Source organism: Salmo trutta, chromosome 27, assembly GCF_901001165.1.
Source record: "Salmo trutta chromosome 27, fSalTru1.1, whole genome shotgun sequence".
Lineage (NCBI taxonomy): Eukaryota > Metazoa > Chordata > Actinopteri > Salmoniformes > Salmonidae > Salmo > Salmo trutta.
This window is the reverse complement of record NC_042983.1, coordinates 14648570-14659306: the sequence shown is the minus strand read 5'-3', so window position 1 is coordinate 14659306 and position 10737 is coordinate 14648570.

Here is a 10737-nt window from a genome sequence, read left to right as displayed (position 1 = left end):
CATCAGCCTAGTGGTTCACATACTTTTTCCAACCTACACTGTGAATGTTGAAATGATGTACTCAATATAGACAAGAAAAATACAATAATTTGTGTGTTATTAGTTTAAGCACACTTTGTTTGACTATTGTTGTGACTTAGATGAAGATCAGATCAAATTTTCTGTCAAATTTATGCAGAAATCCAGGTAATTGCGAAGGGTTCACTTACTTTTTCTTGCCACTGTAGGTAGCTAAACTACTTCGGCTACCACACAGAAATATGACATCCTGTCTCCGCTTAGTCTCAAGATCAATGAATACCTGCCATGCCTCTTTTAAGTTGTAAACAGCCTTCTTCTACTACGTGGAAGTTCAGAATATTTTCTTCAGTTATTCCAAACATTCAAACTGGCCAGGTAACTTGTGTCTTTGAGGAAGTTCAAAAAGGAAGTTCAAGAAAATTCATCTAATGACAGTGAGCATATTGTTTGCTATCTTACCCTGATTTAACAGCCTATTCCCCACTGTTGACCAGTACATTCATATTTTAAAGTACATAATTATGATATGGTCTGATGTACAGGACATACCTGCCATGCTTTGCATCATCATGGCCTTTGTCTCTGTCTTACATAACTCCTTCATCCTGTATCAGTGACCAGGTTAAAATGCATTGCGTGACCCAAGGCACATTGATGTTAAATATTAAGCTCTAATGCATTCATCTAGGGTCGTTTTGTCCTGGACCCTCCAAAGGTCCCTCGGAAGGGTCCCCCACAAGCTGTTTTGAAAGTCCGATTTATATTAATGAAGCAATCCATTGAACAGCGAGGATTTCAAAAGCTTCAATGATTCATTTCCAAGAGGGGACAGCGGGTAGACGGATGGACAATCTTGTTTTTGTTAGTTGTATTTCTATACTATAGCACAGCTGGCACATACTGGCCACGCAGAGGGAAAATGCTATTTTGAAGCTTGAGGAGGTTTAGTCGACCTGTTTTGAAGACTAATGTATACAGTACCTCTAGTACATCCAGGTTGTTGTTTCACTATGAACATCAATGTCCAAGATCCCCATCATGTTAGTATTCTCTATTGTTGTAGAATGCGATAAGTTTAGCTCTTTATACAACCTTGACCGAGTTACTACTTATCAGATTGAGGGTTAAGATACATTCAGTGTGGTGGTCAAGTATACACTTTAACACGCTGACTGAGCAGGTGAATTTTCCAATGATGAGAGAAAACTGTATTTTTCTGGACCTGTGTTCTTTCGTGGGAGTTTCCACGTTGGAAACAGTGCTGAAAACACACCAGGGAGCCACACAACACAACCTAGCCACAGTCAGCAGGATAGAGGTTTCCAGAATAATAAAAAGGCTGTCAATATGAGAGAAAAATAAAGCATTTAATGGCTTAATATCAGTCTATTTACAAAACCATAAAGCAAATGGAGCGTGTCACAAATAAAACATTTTAAGTGAACAGGGACACAGTAGCTAACAGACGTTTCATCATCCCAAGGTCTTTAGTATTCAGAATGCCTCGTTCACTTGTCACAGCTGCCTCTTCCAATTTACAGCCATATCATTAAAGTTACTGAAGTTTGAATCATATTAGCATTTATTTCTCCCCAAAAATATTTTCTCTAGACATAGAAGAAGAGTACCAAACTTGTTGCCATAACAACTTCCACTAGCTACGTAAGCCGCATCTCCACACATTAGTTTTAATTGATTGTACACCACTTGTTCTGGTGCCTCTGTGGTGTCCATGGTAACGTTGACGGACGTTTTTTGGAGCAGTGATACTTTAACACGTCTCCCACATATCTCTCTCTATTTCTCTCTCTTTCAGAGCGAGAGCAGCGGCATTTCACTGAAGTTTCAGTAAAATAAGTGGTGTCCTAAGTCCTATCATAGCTTACTGCACGGACATGAAACAAACTCAGGCCTCTGGAACTTCAGTAGATGAGGCATGGGTTTATGTTTATGCCTGGAGCAATGTGTTCTGAAAACTGTCTGAAAACTGTAACAGACAGTGCCCCCCCCCCCCCCCCCCCACTCCCCCGAGGCAGCTTCCTGTCTGGCGCACAATCTAAAGCTGCTTTTTAGAATCTAGTGAAATGAGATACTGTAGGGGGGTTGAATTGAAAACAGTGAATCTTTGGCTCAATCTACAGTACTACAACCTTGTCAATCTACCAATTGTCAGCTGTCAGTCTCATGAGGAGGTGGATGAGGGATGTGTGTGATGTAGAGTATGATGTGTGTGTGCATGATGACACAGTGCTGGAGCTGACACACACACTGTACAAATAGACATACATATTCACAAGCCCATCCCCATGCCCTGGCTGATTCTTCTCTCCTCTACTCCAGGTGGAGTGGCATGTAATTACAGATAAGACTCCCAGAATCTCCTCTCCTGTGTCTGGCTCTCCTCTGAGGAGGGCATGGAAAGACTCCCCAAGCTCTGTGGAATGTTACTTTAAACTCTTCATTCTCTCTCTCTCAAGATTGTGTAGAATTTAGTTATTTATGTATGACTGCAGTACAGTTCCTCAATAGTCATTCTCAGGACCAGGGATTTTTTGCATGGATGAACTTTCATCCCGTCAACAATTCCAATTGAAAACAAGTCAGAGGTTTGCTCACCAGCAGTAGGCTACACTGTGTTTTCAGCAGGGGAAACAGACAGAGCAGGCTGGAGACATAGAAGGACATAGGTAACCCTGCCCAGTGTGTGTGTGTGTGTGTGTGTGTGTGTGTGTGTGTGTGTGTGTGTGTGTGTGTGTGTGTGTGTGCGTGTGCGCGAGTGTGTGTGTGTGTGTGTGTGTGTGCGTGTGTGTGCGCGAGTGTGTGTGTGTGTGTGTGTGTGTGTGTGTGTGTGTGTGTGTGTGTGTGTGTGTGTGTGTGTGCGCGAGTGTGTCGGTGTAAACAGTGACAAGGCTTCAAACAGCTCTACTGTTGGCCATAAGTACACACAAACACCCTTTTCAGTCAGACTAGAGGATTGGAGATGAGAGGTGGGTGTTTGTGTAGGTTGTATGTATGACACACCCCTTTTGGATGTACAAATTAATGTCCACCAGTTAAAAAACAAACAAATGTTTCAACTAAATCTCACCAGGACTAACAGTGATAGGCTGTATGACTCAGTGTAATAGGCAGCGGGAAACCAGGCACTGACACATTGTGACAAAGTGAAAATAGCCACATTTCAATGCTGGGTGCCAAGAATAAAGTGCTCCTCTTTCTCTACTAGAACAGTTAATTGGCAACTTACAATTCAACTGTCTCAGATGACTCAGTGCAAACAGACAATACTGTCTGTCACCTCTACCTGAATGCAGAAGTGTCGTTAATGATTTGCCAAACTCTCTCTCTCTCGTTTCACACTTCTTTCCCACTGGGCACAGATGTGAACTCAATGTTTGTTCCATGTTGGTTCAACTTAATTACATTGAAATGACATGGAAACAAAGTTGATTCAACCAGTGTGTGCCCAGTGGGTTGAGTTCCCAAGTGGAAGGTTACTAACCAACCAACCATTGTATTTAATCTAGACTACTATTAGCTGAATAATGTGTCATTGCTGGGCTAGAACAAAAGCCTGCACCCACTACAGCCCTCCCAGGACCTGAGTTTCCCACCCCTGCAGTATTAGATCCAAGTTTATTTTGTTTGTTTATTTTGCCTAAAACAGACCCATGAATGATGTCACTGCCCTGCTTTGGCGTGTTGTTTTGGCCGGAGCAGCTGTTGCTCAGTGGTGCAGTGTGATGTGGTGTGGCTGTGAGTAGGCCCAGTGTTGTGTACAGAAGTGTAACCAGGTAGGGGGGGGTTTCCTATCCTCAGGGAGGGGTCCTGTTTAGGTTGTTTACAGGGGAAGGCCACTGCTTGCTTCACATCATTGTTTGCTTTCCCAGATGTCTAGAGTGAATGGAAAACAAGGCTAGAGCGGTCCCTCTCCCCTCCCTCTTACCATTTCTTCTTCAAAACATCCCTGGAAGAAAAGCAAGTTGACCTGGTAAAATGACCTCACCTATTGTCCCCAGGCTAACTCTGACAGGCGTTCAAATATTGACACAGAGAATGACAGCTGCCTTCGACTTGCACTTGTCAACAGCAAGGGAGCTGTGTTTGTTTTCGGTGAAGAACACATGTACAATATCCCAATATAAGCCATACATTTTCCATGTTAACATGACACTTACCAAAGGTGCTCTTTGGTTTACAAACATCATGGCAATCTAAGTAGTGTATATAGTATATTACTGATAATGTAGCCATCATGGGAGGGGTCGGTACAATATGTATAACAGTGCAGATTGAGAATGACTTATTGCTAATCATTGTCATGTGATTTAATTGAGATGATTTTGGATGAAATTTCCTATAATAAAGTCACAGGCTTTTGCTCTTCATGTTTCTCCCATTCTTGGGGTCTTGTTTAAAATATATATTTGACATACATCTCACTGGGCACACCATGTTATGTCAACACGGAGAATTGGGTCATATAGATCACATCCTACACCTGTATATTCACCCACTCACAAAAAAAGACAGCCAAAAGTTTGTTGAATTCTCAATGTGTTGTAACTATGCGTTCAACCATCTAAAAGTAGAGATATTTTTTCATTTATACAACATCTTTAATGTGTTATCACTGGGCTTCATCAAATAGCGGAACCAAATGACCTGAATTGACCTGAATTATAGCAATTGTGAAGCTCTCCACAGACCTGCGACCTTTGCATGCTATTTTGAACATGCATGCTTTCTATTACATAAGAAGACGTTTATAGTTACAGTAACACCAAAATGTGGCCATGGGTGTTTTACTCATTTTAACGTTGAATAAATACTGTTACTTTAGTTTATAAGATAGCCTTCACTTTAGTTTATTTCCTGTGTTACAAAAGTAATAGTGAATTGTGTTTGGTTGTCTACACAACCAAATATCAAAATTAAAGGAGATGTCCTGCTTGAATAGTTCCATTCGTGCCACTGGCTTCGTCCCATCCTTCATTTTTGGTTGAGATGGAAACCTGAATCCAACATATCATTATTAACTTGTTAATAAACTGGAATTACTGTAAAAGTTAAATCAACCAAAGCTTAAAACCCTAGGCCTATATTTATTGTCTACTTTTTGATGAATCCTGGGTTAAATTGAAACAATAGTTGTTGATGACTTTTCGTAAAATGCTATATAGACGTAAATAGCATCATTGATGAAATATGATTGCATTGATGAAGTATGGTTTAATTTGCTTTGTTAAATCATCCCTTTGGAATTACATTTAAAAATAGCAACAGTGGGAAGTGGAAACTCTCCAACAATCATTCTCAGGATAGCACATTGGTAATAGACAGTGACAAATATCAAAGCTAAGCAGGGCTGGACTTGGTTAAAGACCTGAATAGGAGATGAAAGGGATAGATAGATCAACTGTCCAGTAGGAGGTCCTGCCGGCCTCTTGCTTTTTCTGATAGTGGATATACCGTTGAAGATCTGACATTCAACATATTTTATACAAGGTTTGTGTTGAAAATTGGTTGACATAATGACATATTTCTGTGGTTGAAATTTCAACCTCAAAACAGTATTTTTTTATGACTTATTGCAAATCCAATGTTTTTTACACGTAGATTCCACATCACAATACAATGACAAATTACGTTGAAACAACGTTGATTCAAGCAGTTTGTGGCCAATGGGATATGACTAGATGCTAGATAATGTGAAAAAATACTACTGAAACAGCAGTTATACAACTGAACACAAACTCATCCTGTTTCGTATAGTGAATAGGTGACCTGACCTCAGAGACAGAAGAGAAGCAGTACTTGGAGAGTCTGTGGGAAGAGGAAGCCTCAGAGTGTACACTTGTACTTTGGGCACTGGGCCAAGACTCTGCCACGTTGGCTCTAACTTTGTACACATAATTGTTCATTTTGCTAGCTATTTTAGATTTAGTTTTAAACTTTGTCTTTGACTAAATTACCTTTTTGTCATAGTCCCATTCTATTCATTTCATGCTTCTTAGTTTTTGTGATTAAATTGTACCTCTTAGTAACAGCTTAGGTCACCTGGCATTGCGACAACTACAACCTTTCACAGGAAGTGAAGGAGTTCAGAGTAATCATTTAGTTAATCCTTGCAGGAAATCAGGAACAGTCCACGCCCTCTGTAAGAGCAAGCTTTGCCATATTCCAGAACCATAAGAAGGCCAGTGACACAATTCCATCCATTCCATTGCACTTGAGGTGACAGATGGATGATCTCGCACAAAGGTTGCTATTCCCTTCAACAACTTTTTATCCTCTTCACTAGGTTTGAGTTCAGTGACTTGGATGAGAAAAGGTGATGAGGGGTGACCTCACAAACCTGTTACCTCACATGTAGTCACCATTTTCTCCTCACAGATGTCCACCAAAGATGACATCACCCTCCTCTTGGCTTCTGCTCTCTCACCTTTGGAAAAAGCCTGTGATGACACATCGGGTTTGGTGAACGTTGGTTGGGTTGTTGTTTGGCACACACACACACGTGTGAGAACTCCAGAAAGGCAGATGGAGAAAAGAAGAGCAGAGAGTGTCTGAATGTTAAGTTCTACAAATGAACTTTATTTCCAAAACGCTATATCCACAAATGTTTCACATTTGTGTTTTTGTTATCAGAAATGATTGCTTTTGGGTACATTCGTGTGTGTGTCAAATATTAGTGTCCTCAGATTTTTAATTCATAGATTTTAGATGTGTATGAAAATATGTTTTTTTGCAAAACGCAGAACATCAGTTGTTTAGCTGGAATGGAATATTTGTATCCTGTATATTTGACTGTGATATGTGGTTGTCTCACCTAGCTATCTTAAGATGAATGCACTTACTGTAAGTTGCTCTGGATAAGACCAGTGCTAAATGAATAAAATGTAAAATGTAAATGTTTTACATACAGATCTCAAATTACTGTATATAAATTTTAAAAAATGATTGATGTCACAAATGTAGAATTAGTACAGTTCTTTATAAAAAAATGTTATTTGTTACATTTGTCTGTCTAAAACCTAGCAGTACTACTTATTTCTCTGAGAGTAAGGCGTATATATAGCATTTTGCAAAAATGCCGTCTCTCTGAAATGAAACCAAGTGATAGATTATTAACAAATACATGTCTGTCATTGAACAACCCCATGCCTCTTTTATAATTCCTTTAAGCAATAAAATATCATTTACCAACATTTTGGAAAATGTATATATAGCGTTTTGGAAGTAAACTCTTTAAATATTGATAGCTATCATATCAAGGTGTCATGGCGGCTTTGTGTCATTTTCTTACAAACAGATTAATCGGATGAAACATGATGAACATATTGTAATGACCTTAAACCATATTAAACCATATTGTAATACCTAGCAACCTCGTCAAGGGGTCTCTTATCGTAATGGCTAAGGTGTTGGGTCTACAGTCACTGCTACAAAAGGACACTTGTATAATCTACTGTAAAAAATATTTAAAAAAATAATTGCTCATCCAGGGGTGTCAATTGGATATGGCAGAGTATAGCAGTCGCCATACCCTACCTCAACACCAACAATTTGAAATAGGCTACTAAAATCATTCCAATCCCAATAAAAGGCACATGCAGTGTAGCGGTATTGGGCTGGCTTTAGGACCATGCGGATGGCTCAGAGAAGGGCAGGAAGGCTGTTTGGCCGCTGGCTGGGTTTTAGGAATGTATGGACAGTGCATCGATGCAGCTCTGCAGTGAAAAGTGCAAATTTCTCTCAAAACAGTGCAGAGGTGGAAGATGGCAGTAGATGACTAGGTAACTTCTGTTTGACTTGACATGAAACTAAACTACAGTTTTTTATCCCGGTGTTGAGCAAGTGCCTAGCAGCTAATTGCTGTATGACGTGTTTGTAGAATGTTAAGTCCCCATATTGACTGAGGTGAATGAAGTTACAGCAGCCAAGGTGATAATGGCTGGAGTCAATTTTTGTTGTTTTTGCTGTTCTTAAAATTGCATTTGAGTTTTCCATGATGCAGAAATGCAGTAAATGAGCTTCAACTTTAAAACAATCCCCCTCCAGTCACTTTGCCATACCCTAGGTTTAGCTGAATGATGCCCCTGTGCTCATCATCTAAAAATAATGATTTATCTCCCTTTGGAGGTTCTGCCAGGGTGTTGAATGAGAGTCGTAGGCTCCTAGCCCTGGTGGGAAGGCTTTCCTCAGGAGAAGCCGGAGGGGAGTTTCACCCACCTGGACAATCGCTGGGTTCCGATGATTCAACTGTTTAACAAGCTCTCCAGCAGACCGTCCTCCGCCCCTCCACCCTTCCACCCAAGCCAACAGGCCTGCAGTCTGTCTCACAATCCTCCTCCTTCAGCTTTTAGTCATAGCTGCCGCTTTTCACACTGAGTCAAAAGCAATCCCCTGATTTAGGCTAACTGGCCTGTGTGGGTTGAGTACTCCCCCTGTGTTGAGGCACCAGTATTGCAGGTATGGGCTGGTGGAGGAAACTCCTGAGCATGGAGAAAAATGTCTTCTCATGTGGTCTGCAGGAGTAGGGAATGTGGTCTCAGGGCAATTCGTATTATTCTGTAAGTAAATCTGTGACATGCTGTTTAGTATGATATGTTACGTTATGTTACATTATGAATGGTATAGCGTCGTACAATATCATATGAAATTAGAGGACGCAAATGTCTTACCCGGTCGTACAGTATCACTAAAATTGGATGATGTAGCTTATCATACCTCTTGGAGGGTGTAGAGTATTATACACATTCCTCTGAGACCAAGTTGCTTGTTGTGTTAACAACAACGGAGAATTAAGGGGAGAATTTATGTTGGTGGTTAGATGAACTAACGACAAAGGGTAGGATAATTAATGTGAAAGGTTAGGGTTTAATAAAACGACAAAGGTTAGGTGAATTTATGTATCAGGCTAGGGGAATTTGGTAAAATGTTGAATAAGCTTTAGGGCAAGGGTTCGCTAAAATGCTACAGTTGTCCCCGACACGACTTGAACACGCAACGTTTGGATTGCTAGACGGTCACGGATTACGCCTACCCATCCTCCCTACTTTTTTTCGGTCTAAAGTAAGTAGTTAGTTAGTAGCTAGTTAGCTAGTAAACAAGCTTGTTAGTTCATAGCTAGTTAGTTAGTAAGCATTAGTAGGTATCATACGTCTTGGAGGTGCTCAGAAATACGCAAAGTAGGTTTCGTACGGCTCTGAGGCCAGGCTGTTATATAAAGCAAGAAAGCATCTCAGTAATAGAGATTTGATAATACAGCTCTTATCATAAAACTGAACTTACTGTGAACCAGTGGAAAGTTCTGGCCTTTTTTATCAGATAGGAATAAAAGAGGGAGAAAATAAACCCAGAAAGCTAAAATATGAATCTGTCTTCCTTTAGTCCAAGACATAATATCTTCAATATTCTAAACTTGTCACCTTATTGTTTTTACATGTGGGGTCTATATGGATGCAGTGTTGATGCTTTTAGGCTTGGTCATTATCAGGGTGAAGGAAGCTCCACTGCTACAGGTGGATGTCATACATTAATCCCATCTGAAGTGACCTTCAAAGCTAAGGGCTTCTTCTTATGAAATGTCATACACTCAATTAGTATTTGATAGCATTGCCTTTAAATTGTTGAACTTGGGTCAAACGTTTCAGGTAGCCTTCCACAAGCATCCCACAATAAGTTGGTGAATTTTGGCACATTCCTCCTGACAGAGCTGGTGTAACTGAGTCAGGTTTGTGTGTCTCCTTGCTCGCACACGCTTTTTCCGTTTTGCCCACATATTTTCTAAGGGATTGAGGTCTGGGCTTTGTGATGGCCGCTCCAATACCTTGACTTTGTTGTCCTTAAGCCATTTTGCCACAACTTTGGAAGTATACTTGGGGTCATTGTCCATTTGGAAGACCAATTGCGACCAAGCTTTAACTTCCTGACTGATGTCTTGAGCTGTTGCTTCAATATATCCACATAATGTTTTGGAGCAGTGGCTTCTTCCTTGCTGAGCGGCCTTTCAGGTTATATCGATATAGGACTCGTTTTACTGTGGATATAGATACTTTTGTACCTGTTTCCTCCAACATCTTCACAAGGTCCTTTGCTGTTGTTCTGGGATTGATTTGTACTTTTCACACCAAAATACGTTCATCTCTAGGAGACTCTAGGAGACTCTAGGTCTCCTTCCTGAGCGGTATGATGGCTGCGTGGTCCCATGGTGTTTATACTTGCGTACTATTGATTGTACAGATGAACGTGCTACCTTCAGGCATTTCAAAATTGCTCCCAAGGATGAACCAGACTTGTGGAGGTCTACAACTTTTTTTCTGAGGTCTTGGCTGATTTATTTTGGTTTTCCCATGATATCAAGCAAAGAGGCATTGAGTTTGAAGGCAGGCCTTGAAATACATCCACAGGTACACCTCCAATTGACTCAAATTATGTTAATTAGCCTATCAGAAGCTTCTAAAGCCATGACATCATTTTCTGGAATTTTCCAAGCTGTTTAAAGGCACAGTCAACTTAGTGTATGTACACTTCTGACCCACTGGAATTGTGATAAGTTAAATAATCTGTCTATAAACAATTGTTGGAAAAAATTACTTGTGTCATGCACAAAGTAGATGTCCTAACCGGCTTGCCAAAACGATAGTTTGTTAACAAGAAACTTGTGGAGAAGTTGAAAAACGAGTTTTAATGACTCCAACCTAAGTGTAT